Genomic DNA, 16098 nt, shown 5'->3' with positions numbered 1-16098 from the left:
TTCTCGTTTTTGTTGTTTTTTACAACTAGTTGATTTGGCTCTCTCCTCCGCAAAGGCTCGAAGGGTTTTTTTCAGGTGGGGAGAATCTGCTGAACCATTTGAGTGCCGGCGCAACCTGTGCGGAGGATAGAGTTGATTTGGAACATTGTGATTTCCAATAAAATGAAATCCTCGACATCTTTGCGCAATCAGCTACTTGGTAAGTTTTGTTTTGAGACGAAAACTGAACTTTTCCACCGACCTGCGCCACTTTAAACAAATAAATTTATTACCGTGAATTTGTATCTCTTCTCTTTCTTTGGAGAGCCATTGTGGATTACGGCCGGGGAATATCCGAGAGAGCTCACGGTGGGGTAGTACAGTAGGCCAGGAAACGCATATGGGAACTCACGGCGAAAAGTGGAAACCCATATAGACTGGTACGACAATGTGCAGGAGTGGGTGTCGGCGTTGGGTTTTGTGTTAGCCAAATTTGAGTGTTATCCATTTTGTACAAAGTGTCGCCCCAGATTTAAGGCAACGGTTAGATTCAAGGTATAGAAGGAAAGACGGAAAGAATAAGGAACGCACAAAACCGCGGCAGAAACACCGGAGAAAGCACGCGAAATATGCGACGGAAAGCGAGGATTCCACGGATAACATATAGCGGAACCTACGGAGAGCGCACGCAATCCGTAAATAAAGAAATAAAGGGAAAGAACTATTGAAACGTTGAAAGGGGAACAAAATGGAACGCAGGAGGATATACCTTGAGAAACGAACAAACTACTTAAGGGAATACATAGTGGATACTTTCAAGTGGGGTAGGGTTTAAAATTTGGGTTATACCAAGAGACTGATCTAGAGACTATGATCTACTCTTAGATCAAAGAGTGCGTTCCTTTGGGGTGATCAGGATCAGTGATCCAAGATCACTGGGATCATGGTGCAGCAAAGGAACTGATGAATCCATGACCAGAGTGACTTTGATGCACCATGATCCGAGTGATCTTGGATCACTGATCCTGATCCTGATCCAGATCACCCCCAGAGAACGCACCCAGTCTCTTGGCTAGATTCAGGCCAATTCAGGATAAAGAAAGAATGAGAGAACATAACGAGAACGCACTGAAAACGTACGGGGACCAACGAGGATTGTGCGAGGCATTCCAATTGCAAGGGGGACGAAACGGAAAGGACGACACAAGGGAACGCACGGAGAAGGCATTGAAACTCCTCGCAGGTTATAGAAGGGAATTGCAACTGGCAGAACTGACGGGAAAGTAATGTACGGTTTCCTTATTGATAACACAAGTAATTGCTATTGAATTCGAGAATTCACCGCAAAAACACCTCTAAAACGTTTTGTTTTTTTAGGCTAACTACAAGTGGTTGACCCCTCAATAGGGCCACGGAACTGCGCAAGGAAAAATACCCACAATACCTATCGATCGCTTAACTGTCGCACGTGCTAGAGTGTACATGAAGGTGAAGAGTAGTTGACTATGATTTTTAACTTTTTGGTAAGTAAATGAGTTTTCTTATCCCATTTCATGAAGACTGTTTTAACATAGCAAAGTCATATTATATTCTAGTCGCTTTTTCTCATTTCTAGTAATCTACATATGACAGAAAAAGAATGGAGTGTAGGAATATGAGAGGCCGCCATCTTCTTACATGAGGTAGGTTGTCTCACCGATTTTATTCAAGCAAATTTTGTTTTAGTTATGGCATATTTTACCAGCAGCTTCTGTTTATATTTCCTCTATCTCTCCTTAACGCTGGGCAAAGCTTCTAAGTTTGTTGGAAAAGCTAACGGGAAGGTCATTTGAATTTTGCAAATGGCGGCAAATTCAAACCCCAGTTTCATGTTTTGAGAAATCTTGAATAGGCATACCTTAAAATTATTGGATGAGGTGTTTGTGATATCCGGAATAATCAAGGTCGAGGTAAGTGTTATTAGCAGAAGCCAAAGACTGAGGCTATTAACACTAACCGAGACCTTGATTATTTTGGATATCACAAAAACCGACTCTCATAATTGTTTTATTATACATTGTGTTAAAGAAAATAACAACAAACGCATTATCACACTGAACACAGTTTATTTTCGACAAGCCATGTTTTTACGTGAACTTGACATTGCTCTTGGAAATCGCATGCATTGCATGTGCAACCTACGGATTATTCACTAATCTGCTAGCAGATTAGTAAATAATCTGTAGGTTGCGCTGTTTCCCAGAATTAACTGTAGGCTTTTACCCAATGAGAAGACAGATGGTGACTACAATGTATAATAATAATAATTGCATTTCTGGGTGCTGTCAATCTTAATTACGCCCACAACCAGAACCTTGAAAAAAGAAATGAACATTATGGATCATTTGGTTGACAAAAAATCTTCACTTGTCGGCTAGTGTGCTGTGAATTCAGACAAGTCTGCAACAAGATCGGGGCTTGTCGGGCGATATCTGACAGTGCTAGATATCAAAACGTCTTGGCAGGCCTTGTTGGCTAGTGTATAATGGACCAAGACAATTTCTCAAAGGGCTCGCACACACCTCAACCAAATAGGAAAGGTAATGAGAGTCGCGTCAATGGAATAGGCACCATCTTGATTTTGAATGACTTGGCCCCAAGCCTTAGCATGGTTAGTTGCAACAAAAAATTGGCTAGTATGTGGCAAGCTGATGGCCTGACAAATTTTAACCCCATTTTGACCCCAACAAAAAATCTGCAGTTCTATGGCCAAAAATCAGCCAGTTTGCAGCAACCTTAACATGTTGAAATAAATTTCTGTTTCCTGAGAGAGCCGCTAATGTGATTGATGCAGTGAAGCATGACAGGGGTGGATACAGGATTTTTTAAGAGGGGGAGACCGGTATCTTGGGGTTGCAGAATCAATGAGACATGCCTGCCCAAAGGTTGCAGAAAAAATGTTCCAATTATTTGAGAATGATCATTTGCATGTGCCCATGAATGTATTACTTTTAAAAATAAAACATCAATTGCCCAGAGAAAGCCACTTCATCTAAAATGGGTAATGGCACACTGGGATTTTCTACAAAAACACCAGGATTACCAGATGCAAGTCAGACAAAAGAATAAGCGTTAGAAAAAAATGTTGCTGTACTAAAACATAAATATGTCACTTCTTTCCACAGATGTCTTCACTGATGTGCTCATCCTCCTAACTTGGTGCGTGTTACTTTTCTCCCATGGAAACAATCCACTGACAATTGAAAGGTAGGTTGAATTTTTCTAAAATAGATTTTTCATGCATGCAGAAATTTGTTAAACAATGATTTTTCAGAACATGGTTTTAACAACATGAGAGGACAAATGCAGAATCAACAATGGGACGTATGCTGTTGTATGTCACTTTGAAATAAATAACAAAGCTTGATGAAGAAGCAATTTCCCAGGTGGTAGATTTTTAAGCATGTCATCTTTTTCCCTTCAAACTATACTATATTTTCATTCTCAGGATTTAAAAGGACAATTATAAATTTCTCAAATATTTATGTGGACAGGGCTCACTAATATACCGGTATTGGTAGTGTATGGGCTGTGCAAATCTTGTAAAAAGCAGACTTTCCATGCACTTTCAAGAATTGAAAGTGTGCTGTGATTGGTGTACGGGAATAGCCCGTTCATTTCAGCAGATCATTGTTGAGGAAGAGTGCATGATGAGCCAAAAGGAATGTGTGACAGCATGGGAGGCTACATTGAGACACCCTGAACCGTTGTATGTCCAGGGGTTAAAATGTGTATAAAGAAGTATGCCCTCTGTGTATATTTACCTTACCCAAACTATATTCACATCAGTATCTTTCTTCTTCAGAAAATGTCAAGCATAGAATGGAAAACAGCTTTGTTTGGGAGAGAAGGCTGGACAGTTCCAGAAGGTTAGTTTACATGTATTTGAAACATTCTAAGCTTTAGGCCTGAGTGGGAGACCCAACCTTACTCACCAAGTGTTATATGACCATGTCTCCTTTCATGGGTGCTTGACAAGCCTTGCATAACACTGACCAGTGAATGTAATATTTTGGGACACAACAAAAGTGCTTTTATTCACCTAGTGTTTTCTTGTGATGGGCATTAATATCATTATGATACTTTTATAAATTGGAGTGTAGCAAGTTTTGTTCCTGAGAAGAAGGCAATATTTTTTTATCTGCATTATATTGCATTGATACGTGTACACGTACATGTATTTGTATAGATATAGCACATCACTGCACTTGCTTGGTGGTTTGTTTTGATGGTTTGTCTTCCGATGTACACATAGTTGAGATCAAATTTCAGAAAGAATATATTACATTAAACATGAAGTTTTTTGTTATAGATGACAATAAGAATTTTTGAATCTTTATGACTCTTCCAAAAATAAATTCAAATATTTTCTTAGGTAAATTACAAAGAAAATACCCACCTACTATGACTAACTGCTTGATATATTATTGGCCAAAATAACATGACTTGACCATACTGACTGAGTCAAGATCAATTTTCAAATTACAGCCAAGTCGTGGTGAATTTCAAGGTCATCATGAACATTTGAATTAGACAGCTAGAATCCTCTCAGCCAGAAATTTACTTTACTGAGCACCATAACCAGTCATAGTCATGAAATTTTGACATTTTTAGTTGATAAAATTTCTATTGTTTAGTATGTTAATTTTCTGTCTTGAAAAATCGCAATAGTAACTGGCATGCCTGCGACTAGCAGACAGCAATTTTACCAGTGGTTTGACCTTATGGAGAAATCGTAAATTGTGTCAGAAATTCATCCCAGTTTCTCTTCTCACCGCCAATTCACTCTTAAAATAGACTTTGGATTAGAGTACTAAGTTAATTGTAATGATTTTTTTGTGACTGTCACAGCAGTAAGTGTTGTTCAGTGGAGATAAGTCACTCAAATTCAGAGGTTTTTCTTGTTGGTATATTATTTTTGCCCATGTTTGGATTCAATATTACTCAGACTCTGCAAAAGTTTTTCATTTGGTGCTACATGTAAGTCATTTGCAATATTATAAAAAAAATATAACAAAAATATTTTGACTTAAAGAATATTATTATAACATAGCACAGGTTCCATCTAATTCTTATTAAGCCATCATGGTAAAAATCTCTTTGCACGGCTGTGTGTAAATAACATGACATGTGCAGTTTCATTTTAGCTGCAAGATTTCCGGCAAATTTAGCTGCGAGTTCCTTTCATAAAAGTGTCGGCAATATGAACATTACTCTGAACAATCCAAACCCTACTTAAAGCCTTTGACTTTTGCCAAGCTAAAACGATTACTAAAATTTGAGTATTTGGACTTTTGCCTATATTTTCATTGAGTATTTTTAACTTTGTTTGCCTAGGTGAGCAAATTTTTCATTGACAATGTTATAAACCAGATGAAGTGCTTTCGTTCAACTATTGCTCAACTGATTGTGGCATGTTTTTAACCAGCCAATAGGATCCTTTGTTTTCCTTCACCGTGCAACATGAGAACTTAGTAGTCAATCACAATTAAACCATGTTTTAGCGCCCAAGTTGTGGTCACTGTGTTCTAAAAGAATTGGTTCATGCCTTCAGCTGTGCATATATTGAGTTATGGATGCATGCAGGAAGTTTGGAGAGCACTCAAGAAGCTAGAGTTGCTTACAGCTGCGCCTCTAGCAACTCTTGTGCTTCTCTAGTGCTTTCCAAACTTCCTGCGTACATTCATAACTTGATATAGGCACATTAATCATGAACCAATTCTTTAATTAAATTAAAACTTTTTAAGTCAAAACAAATTTTGTCGTATTATGCAATTTCTGTGTAAGAACATTTGCTTCTGGATAAATCCATGTTTTTCTCTAACCTGTACAAATTGAGTTACATGGGGTAAATAGTGTTTAGGGAGGTGACCTTTTTGACATCAAACAAGCAAGGTACAATTACTTCTGTCTAGGTCCCTCTGAATCAAAGACTGCCTTTCTTCTAGTCATCATACTGTGCTAGTTCAATTGACGTTGTCTTTCCTTTCGTCAAATTCAAATTCACACAAACTGTAATACTGAAGTGTCTACAATGATTCTTTCCAAATTGGATTCCTGGTAAAATCTACTTGCAAATTGAATCACCTACAAACCTTGTCAGATTTGAGTTGAAGCATATCTAAAAAATAGTGTGATTACCATGGCTTGGGCACATTACTCTCATGTATTCTAAGCACTTTCAACCCAACATTGCCTTTGATAAAGCTACAAATCACTTAAGGACGTTTGCACTAATTGTTTCTGTGCATCCTTACTGAACACGCAAATTCACACACCACATCATGCATGAGAGTGCATGCTAAGTAATAAAATGAACAATGATAGGGCAGATGGCCATTGCCATAGCTTTACCTGGATTTAATGATCTTGGACATTCAGTCAGTGACCCCTATTTTTGTTTTGATGAATCATTTTCTCTACCGATTTTTATGTTTGGCAAAAAATGGAAGAAATTCTGTTGACTAGAAGTTTGAATTTTTTGCAAAATGCGCTATCAAATTCCGTTCTGTTTAGCTCTTCATTTATCTGTGTGACGGTTTCAAATGCCTCTCAAAGGGTTAAGTTTTGAGAAAACATTGGTAACATTTGGAATTATTTATGCAACAGACCCACTTCTACAAAATATGACCAAGATTGTTTGCCTCCGTTGACTCACCTTCGATATTTTTAGCTATAAACCCCTGTACACCATGCTGTATTACGTGTGCTAATGTTTCAAAATCAGGGAAGTTTTCCACACGCTTTATCTCTGAAATGAAGTCAGTGGCCCCCAAATTTTTTTGCTTTTCTGACACAAGTAACTCATCTGACTGCAGCAAAAAATTAAAATCTATAGACTGGAAAATTTTTGCACGAATGTCCTAAAGGGACAAAAGTAGACTATCTTGATCATTATTTGATCATTATTTAACGTCACAAAGACAGGTAATGATTTGCAATAAGATACACATGCATGTATAGGGGAATCTTTCTTTACAATATTTGTCTCATAAGCGTGAGTGATTCAGTTTCTGATCAAGCTACAAAATATCAGTTCAAAGTATTGAAATGGCATAGCATGATTAACTGTCTCGAAGAATTTGAGTGCGATGTATTGAATAGTCTTGTTGTGCAACGTGGGTTTGAAAGCTCAAGATTTTACATAGAATATATGAGGTCATTAGCTCTTTGGAGTTGCAGTTATTGGAAGCCAATTTCTTCTTGAATATTACATACAAGAAGAGAAACAATTCACCAAATACTTAGTTTCATAGTTCTGTAAATGCTTCACATGTAAAGTCAGTTGGTATCTGGCATGATGCCTTCTGACCAACATCCATCTTCAGTTGCAAATACAAATGAACTGCTAGTCGGTGTGATATAAAAGCGAACTTTCATAGAATATACGAATACTTAATAACAGTATGAATATGAAGCAGCAGGAAATACAATGGTTAGAAAACAATGTGTATTGAAACACGGAAAATTAAAATGAAAGTGTCAAATTAACATGATTGACTTGCCTTTTTAATGAGGGTTTGTCCCACCCAATTCCTAAGGCCTCCTTGATTTTCAGTTGAAAAGACGTGGAAGGCGGGGTGTGAAGGATTGAGAAGCAATTATCTGAGCACAAAAAAGCTTTACATGCAAGCAAGCAAGGCAATCATGTTAATTTAACACTTCCATTTTAATTTTCCGTGTTACAATGTACATATCAAAAATATAGTCAATTGCTTCTAATTTTAAGGGTATTGCGTATTGCATACCCATTGAATTCATAACAAGTTAACCCTGTAACTCTTGGGAGTGATCAAAATCTTATTTCTCATCATAATAGCAGTGCATCATCAAGCAGGCAGGTGATGAGAAAGTTATCAGCAATGTGATATTGTCTTGATGTACCACCAAATTCTCATAACTGACATTAAAAGATTTGTATGGCTGTCAGTAAGAAGAATTAAGAAGGAATCCATCAGAAGTGCGAGTAACAAGTGGACAAAAACTTTGTACCAAGATTATTTACATTGTATTGCAAAATTCTGTGCAACTGTTTTAAATATCTTCTCAAAAAAATATCATTTCTAACAACACCAAATGTCGAAAACAAATTTTGAAGTTCATATGAAAGACTTGAAAATACTGGTGAAACGAGACTGATGATAAAATTTACCTGTGTTGACCCAATTTCTCTGAACTTTAAAATTTATTTTCTCGAGTTCCTATGGGAAATTGTTTTCAGTCTTATTTCAGGCAACTGTTTATATCTTAGCGTTAAGAAAATGTAAAAAGGACTGTAAAACACCCAGTGAAATTTCTATTAAAATTATTCTGGTAAGAGGTTTTTGTCCAGTAAAAACTTCACCGGGTTAATAACTTTCCTTCATCTTTTGCTTCAAGAGAAAAACTGTGGTTCTTCCATGGAGGCCATATTTATTTTGAAGCTTTTGTGTTGTACTGCTTTCTTGCTACTATCTCAAAGTTTTTGTTTTCTTTTTGCTTTCTTTTTGCTTTCTTTTTGCTTTCTTTTTGCTTTCTTTTTGCTTTTGCCTTTTCTTTCATGCTCTTCAAAAAGGAATAAGTGAGAAAAAGTTCTTAGGACACAGAAATTTGAAAATTTAACTAATTTGAAAGAAAAGAAAGTATGATAAGTTTCTCTACCAAGGACGAAGTAACATTTAGGTGCAAGCATGCCAGAGAATTAAACTTTAGGATTTTAATTGACTAAGAACTTCTAGTTTTTCTATGTGCGTGTGGAAATTTATTTTTACATCTTAAATCCAAGGTACAACCATGATGCATAGATTGACCTCGTTTTGTGTTTAGAGTTATACAAAAAAAACAAAGTCTTTTCTTTGTTCATTTACACCAGGACGATTCTTTTCGTTAACCTTTGGTTTGGTTGTCATGCTTTGTTTACTTCTGACTGTCACGCTGCGTCACTTTGGTCGTCACGTAACGCTATCCCGCGACCGCAAGCTTTTTATACTCATTAATGATTCATCAAGTTTAAACAAAGGAAACAATAACCGTGACGGTGTTTAGATATCTGACCTTAATTTGCATAGATTTTTATGATTTTAGTTCTCTGTTTTCTCTTGTCTGAGTTTCAGTTTCGATTGAGAAGAAATATCAAACGCTCTAGACAGTGTTTGACCACATTTCCAAACACCTCGAAGATCGTCAAAAATGCTCCATTACGCGTCGTATTTATTCGTGTGATATATTATAATACTGTACTTTAAATGAAGTCCTCAGACTCGTTAATAACTCAGCAAGTTAAGACAGAGAAAATCACAGGTTGGATACCCGGTCTTAATGAGCATAGATTTTGACGATTTTACTTCTCTGTTTACTCCTTGGTTTTCGTTTCGATGGAGAAGATATATCAAACACTCGAGACAGTGTTTCATCGGCTATTCAAACACCTCAAATTTCGTCGAAAACACTCCGCTACGCGTCGTATTTTCAACTCTCTTCTCGGTGTTTGGATATCCCGATGAAACACTGTCTCTCATGTTTGATGTATTACTTGATATTCTTTTTGTGAGATTGCATTTATTGAGATTACATTTGTTGATTATCGTTTTGCTTTATTTTCATGTGGGTTACTGGATGGCTATGATGTGTTACATGAATGAGCTGCGAGTCAGGATTAACTGGCAAGAAGGACAATCATCCAAGGTCTAGCATAGAGGTAGAATAGAGAACTTAACGAGACTTTGCGAGACCTCACGACAAGATCATTTGAGAAGGATCGAAGCTTAGCATTTTCTGTTCAAAAGAGTCAAACAGTTTCATAAGTCAACCACTGACTTTATTACCATTTTTGAATTGTCTCGGAAGCGAAACATTTTTGAACAATTTATCACCAGTATTTAAACGTAGACGGTAGGACTGATCCTCACGGTAGTGGGAAAGAGGTGCAAAGGGTTGAAGCAAGAAGTTGTACTGGTATAAAATAGAAGCTATACTTTTGTAACAAGGGCTTGCTAAGTTTCTACAAACTTTAGTAAGTGTTTGTTGCAAATTTATGGTTTTTACTGTGTGCCAGCCCGACTTTTTGCTTTCATCTTTTTCGTCTCAATTTTACTGCCGTACGGATCATCCTTGTCGTGTTAGGACGGACCAATTTTTCTTTAGCATTTTGAATTGTCAGGGAGCTCAAATTTTACGAGACATTTATTTTTGAATTACTTATTCAAGTACAATTTTCAATTGTCTGAAATCAAAACTTGCTTAGAAATTTATTGTAAGAGTAAAGAACAAATTTTCTTAACCAGTGTTATGTCTTTTTTTCGTAAAAGTTGTTTCTTTGTTAACATCGGTTTGACCGTGTTTAATTTTCCCGCCAAAAGACTTAGAAAAAATACGGGCGCTTAAAATACGCATGCGCCGTTTTTTTAAATATTTTTCTCTATACTTGCTGTAAGTAACATCTGTTTAAAAATTTTTATTTTTCCCGCCAAAAAACTTAGAAAAATACGGGCGCTCAAAATACGCATGCGCCAATTTTTTTAAAAAAAAATTCAAAGTAATTTGTTAAGTCAGTGTTAAGTACTCTTAGTTATATTGTCAATAAAATTTAATTCACTTGTTTACTCTCTCTTTGTTGCAATCAAGATAAAGTCAATAATAAACTACAAGTTGGAAAGTTTTTCCAATGTCTTTATTATCTCTTAATATAGATTCAATAAATAACAAGTGTTTTGTCTTGCAATTACTTTTATTCATCTTTAATTAGTTAATTGACATTTGAATTAATCAATTAAAAAGGTGTCAAGAAAAAATGTTCCCTCTATATACTAAGACTTTTGGCGGGAAAATTTGAAAAAATTTGCACAGAGTTTCCCCTGACAACTTTTTGGACAAAAAATTCAAAATGGCTTCTCATGAAATTTTTTCCGCCAAAAGATAAAAACATCACCTCGTGCAATGAAATTGAAAGTAAAACGCCAATTTCGTTTCTTACTCGTAAAAAAAATCCGAAAAAGATATTTTAACCATGTTGCTTGACTAAATCAAATTTCGAAACGAACAAATCTCTCCGAAATATTTTAGTTTTTTCAAACTCTTGCACGAGATGAGGTTTCGGATTAAGACCTTTTCCAACCGATTCTCGTTTGTAACACAGGACAAGCTGAATCAAAAACTTCGAAAAATTTATCCGCCCTAAACAATCTGTAACAACAGTCACGAAGTTTTGGAGTAAACATAGACAATTCCAACTGTTTTTTTTTTTCTAAGAATTTCAAGAAATGTATTCGTCCTAATCAATCTGGAACAGTTACCAAGTTTTGGAATAAGTATACAAAATTTCAATTGTTGTTTTACTAAGAACGTCAAGAAATGTACGCGTCCTAACCAATCAACAACAACAGTTATGAAGTTTTGGAACAATACAAACAATTGCAACTGTTGTTAAATATAGAGATCAGCTCAGCATTATTGAATGTCTCATAATTTTTTTAATTGGTCTTATCGCAATGTCCTGTGTTACAACGAGCACCGGCAGTAAAAGATCTTCATCTACCTACAAGTAAACACCAACTTATCGCAAAACCCAACTGCCTGGTTAAAATAACTGAGGCGATTAAATCCTGCAAGATTTATCCTCCCTTATTAAACTCGAACATTTGATAAAATAAATAAAGGTTGTACGGACCACAATGAACACAACGAGATGAAGGCATAGCATACGACCAAGACATGCATCAGGAATAACACGAAGCTGGTTGAAATTTGCGATATAATCCTGTTTGTTCGCTCAGAAAACACTTTCTCAAATTGCATTATAATTTAAAAAATGGAGATAAACAAGACAATTGCACTACCAAGTTATTCATTGCGATTTGTGTACGAAATGAAAAGAGAGTCGGATCGGAAAATAATTCGAAGCTCTTTAATTTAGCTGTGTAAAGCGCAAGAAAGCAATATTAATTTGAATTATGAACATAAACAAGCCAGTTGCAAGTTAATCAAACAAAACTTTTTCAAAACAGATCAAACTCAGATAGGCAAACAATTCAAAGTTCTTTATATTGGCTATGTATAGAACAAGAAATAAATCTTAATTTAAAGTTTTAAAAATAAACAAGACAATTGTGATCACGTTAATCATTGCAGGGTGTTTTTCAAACGAATTGAAAACAAAACTTTTAAAGTCTGATTGAAAAAATATTCTAAGCTCTTGATTTTGGCTAAGTGAAGCACAAGAAAAAATTCTTGATTTAAAATTTCGAAGATAAACGAGACAATTGTGAAACCGAATTAATCATTACAGGTTTTTTACTTTCCACAAATTGAAAAGTCACCAGTGAGAGAAACGAATTGTTTTCGAATCATTCATCAGCGAATTTTGTTTGATACTTTTTGGTCTGCACAATGAAAAAAGCTGAAATCCTAACTTCGGTAATTTGGACATCACATAAGACAATAATAAAGGAAAAAAAAATCTGAAACGTTATTGACACAAACAATACTTGACAAAACAATGCGGTTAATTGGATTATTTTTTCTGTGATCTTGTGGTCCGTATAACTCGAAAACGGAAAACATGACTTTATCTAGACTTCTTAATCTCGATATTCTACGAGCCAGGCATTAGGGTTTATAACAAGCATAAAATATATATGACAAGAGAACATAGGCATCGTATAAACATTCTCAGCCCGGATGTTTACCAAACGAAAACAAGCCAAAATGAAACTAGTCTTCACGTTTTAAAACCAAATTTAGTTTTGAATAATAAATAGTTGGTACCGTGGAATAAAGTCGTTATTATAGTGTCAGGGTAGTGTAAAGTTGTTTGTGGGACAGTTTGGTTCGTTTCGCCGTTGTATTTGTTGCCTGTCAAGGTTCAGACTCGCTCGATGTTTAGCCGGAAACAGTGATTAAGTAGTCAGTTGTTGACAGTTTTGATTCGTATATAGTCACAAAATATCAATATATCACTAGGTTTTGTTTCAAGTCTAGTTCGTTCTTTGTTTTTGTTGTAGGAGTAATTCATTTGTAAGGTGACGGTGATTGTTCTAAGTATCAGCCTTTCAGAGTCAATGCCAAAAAATAGTTTGTTCTGGTACTCGACAAATTGAGCGTCGTACGTTAGTGTTCAGTTAGTCAGTCAGGGCTCCACCAAAAAAAATACGGAAAAACTGAGAGGTGCTATCGATCTGGAAGAAAATATGTTTACGCTTGATCATCAAAAAGCCCATATTCTCTTGTCAGCAACAATTGAAAAAACGAATTAAGCACCGACTGTTTTGCAGACATTAAAGCTCTTGAGAAAACAACGCTAAACAATCGAAAACTCGTTTTTCCAAAAGCAAAAATAATCTAATGAATAATAAAAATTTCATCAGTATTTGAGATTCAATGATTTTTAAAATTGAATCAAAACAATTAAGAATTTGCTCCGGAAGAGGTGAACTGAATCAAAATATCAACAGTTAACAATCAAAAACTAAGCGACTGCTTTTAAGTTCGCAATAATGTCTGCAAAAGAATCGGCGAATGGTGGCTGATATTTAAACCGTTCGAGATTTAAGTACTTTGTTTCATGCATTTCCCACTCTTACAAAGCCATTTTTCCAATTCAGACAATCAGTGTGTGATCGGACGACCCAGGAGTAACAGTTTTCCCTTTCAAATTGAAGTACTTTCTTCCATTTCGCCGTCTCTGATCGAGGCATTTTCTCTCCGTTCCAGACAATTAGTGTGCAGTTTGATGAGCTAAGAGCAATGTTTCATCGCAAATTAAATACTGTCTACCATTTTCCAGCATCTAATAAAGTCATTTTTTACCCTTTCCAGAGAATCAGTGTGCGATTATTCCCTAGCAAATTTAGACATGCGTTCAGCCACCATTTTAACTAGCTCTCTGACAATTTCAAATAAGTTCTTATCTTTGAAGAATTCCTCCTTGTCTAGCGAGTTAGTTTGTCCACCTCTCCAACTTCCCGCGTTAGCTTTCTTAAATTCCTGCAAAGAGAATTTGAAAAGTCCAAGATCAGCAAAAGCAGAAATCTTCTAAAGTAGCGACCATTAACTGGCAAAAACCAAAGCTAAAAATAGGAGTTCAGTTATGACACAATAATCTTTTGAAATGACCTTGAGAAATCCACATGGCTACCATTTCGTGGCCACGTTTAAATTCTATCGCGCGTTTCTGCCTTTGAACTTGGTGAACGATTTTTTTGTCGCTAGGTTCTTTGCTTGAATTGGTCGAGTGTATTTTCAAACCTCCAATCTTGATTTCAGCATTTCTTTCAGGCTCATTTGACTATCAAACATCCAAAATTTCAGTAAACTATTACAAAGCATTAACTTTTGCTGCAGTACCATTCAAGTTGGCCGCCCTTAAAATATTGCAAACGAAACACTGAATTTAAGATACCGCTTTGCTGTCCAATCTCGAGATGAAGCGACGCTCAAAGCGAACAGCGAGTGCACGTGTTCATTCGCTTGGTTAACAGTTTGGTACTCATGTGGCTTTCTCAACAAAATTAAGGGAATATTTTCCAACAGCAGTACTTACCTTTGATTGGAATAGAATCTTTCCAAGTGTTAGGTCCTTCCAGCATCAAGCATCTTCTTCCTTCAGGAGTAAACTTGGCCCTCAGACGGATGACACGTCTTCGCTCATCAACGAACAATCTGAAATGTGTAAAACTCTACAATTACTATGAATATGGATTAGATACTCAGGCCAATCGCTGACAAACACGGCACGGATCTGACACAGGAATTTGTATGCACGCTTTTTCTGCCAGCGAATCATAAAGCACGAAAAAGAAGGAAGTCGTGCATTTATGTACGCAAGGTACGAGAATTTTTTTGTGATTATCCCATCTTGTTTTGTTTACCATTTTGTTACCAATAAATTTAACGTTTTTGTTCACAAACTGGGACCACAACGAACCCGGCACAGGTCTGATGCAGAAATTAATTTGTTCGCTTTTTCTGATAGCGAATCAGAAATTGCGAAAAAAAAAAGAAAGAAGCAGTGCGTTAAGGTATTCCAGCTAGAAAATTTCTTTTGTGAGCATTTTATCTTGTTTTCTTTACCACTGATGTTATTACTTATAAATTAAACTTTTTGCTCACAAACTGGGACCATAACGAACTCGGCACAGATCTAACGTAGAAATTTGTTTGTACGCTTTTTCTGATAGCGAATTAGATAAATCGCGAATTAAAGAAAGAAGCACTGCGTTTAGGTATTCCAGCTAGAAATTTTTTTGTGAGCATTCCATCTTGTTCATAGCTGCGTTATGCTTATAAATTAAACTTTTTGCTGACAAGCTGGGATCAGAACCAGTTCTGAAAAATTTTTGCAAAAACTTAAAACGATCCGGCTGAAACGCGCTGGAAATAGTTCGCAAAAAAATATAATTTTCAAACAGCAGCCAGTGTACTGCACAAGTGATTCGGAAAAAAATTCGTGTTTCGCCAACAGTCGAACCTGCTACCGTCCGCTCCTCAGTCGGGCACTCTAAGGTACTAAGCTACCAGATACTTTCTTGAATAAAATAACGTAACCAGACTATATCACAAATAAAATTTCCATGTTCTAGCAAAAGCGTGAGTGTTGAAATCGGGATGCAAAACGCACTCAAATTGCATGAAAAACAAACACGTTTACAATTCTCACATCTAATGAAACTACTATAATTCCAAAAATAGTTATATCGAAAACTTACGTACACAATGTGTCAACTGTCTCAATTTTTGCCCCAAAAATTACATAAATAATTTCCGTAGTTGGCAACAACCCCCGCCTCAGGTCGTACGCTTATGCTAGCGTAGTATCGTCTAAATGTGTTTTACTCCAAATAAGTCTGCTTAATAAGTCTGCTCAATTGTAACCAAGCTCTTGGCTTCCCCTGAGCTGTCAGAGAGTGATTTAAATATGAAAACAAACTTTAATTGGTGATCGAATGATAAAACAATTTGCCGGTGTTTCGCAGATCAATTACTTGCCTCAGCCTTCTTTGGCAAATAAGTGATCTGCTCGCCACTGACAATTCAAGATATTTTGCTCAACCTCGTCCGATGATTGTTCATTATTTTGCGATAAATATACACGCTATTCTATCGCTT

The sequence above is a fragment of the Orbicella faveolata genome, unplaced genomic scaffold (genome assembly GCF_042242905.1).
Source record: "Orbicella faveolata isolate gen_17 unplaced genomic scaffold, um_ofav_v1 contig_47, whole genome shotgun sequence".
Taxonomy (NCBI): domain Eukaryota; kingdom Metazoa; phylum Cnidaria; class Anthozoa; order Scleractinia; family Merulinidae; genus Orbicella; species Orbicella faveolata.
The sequence above is the reverse complement of the archived record's forward strand: the minus strand, read 5'-3'. Positions refer to the sequence as shown.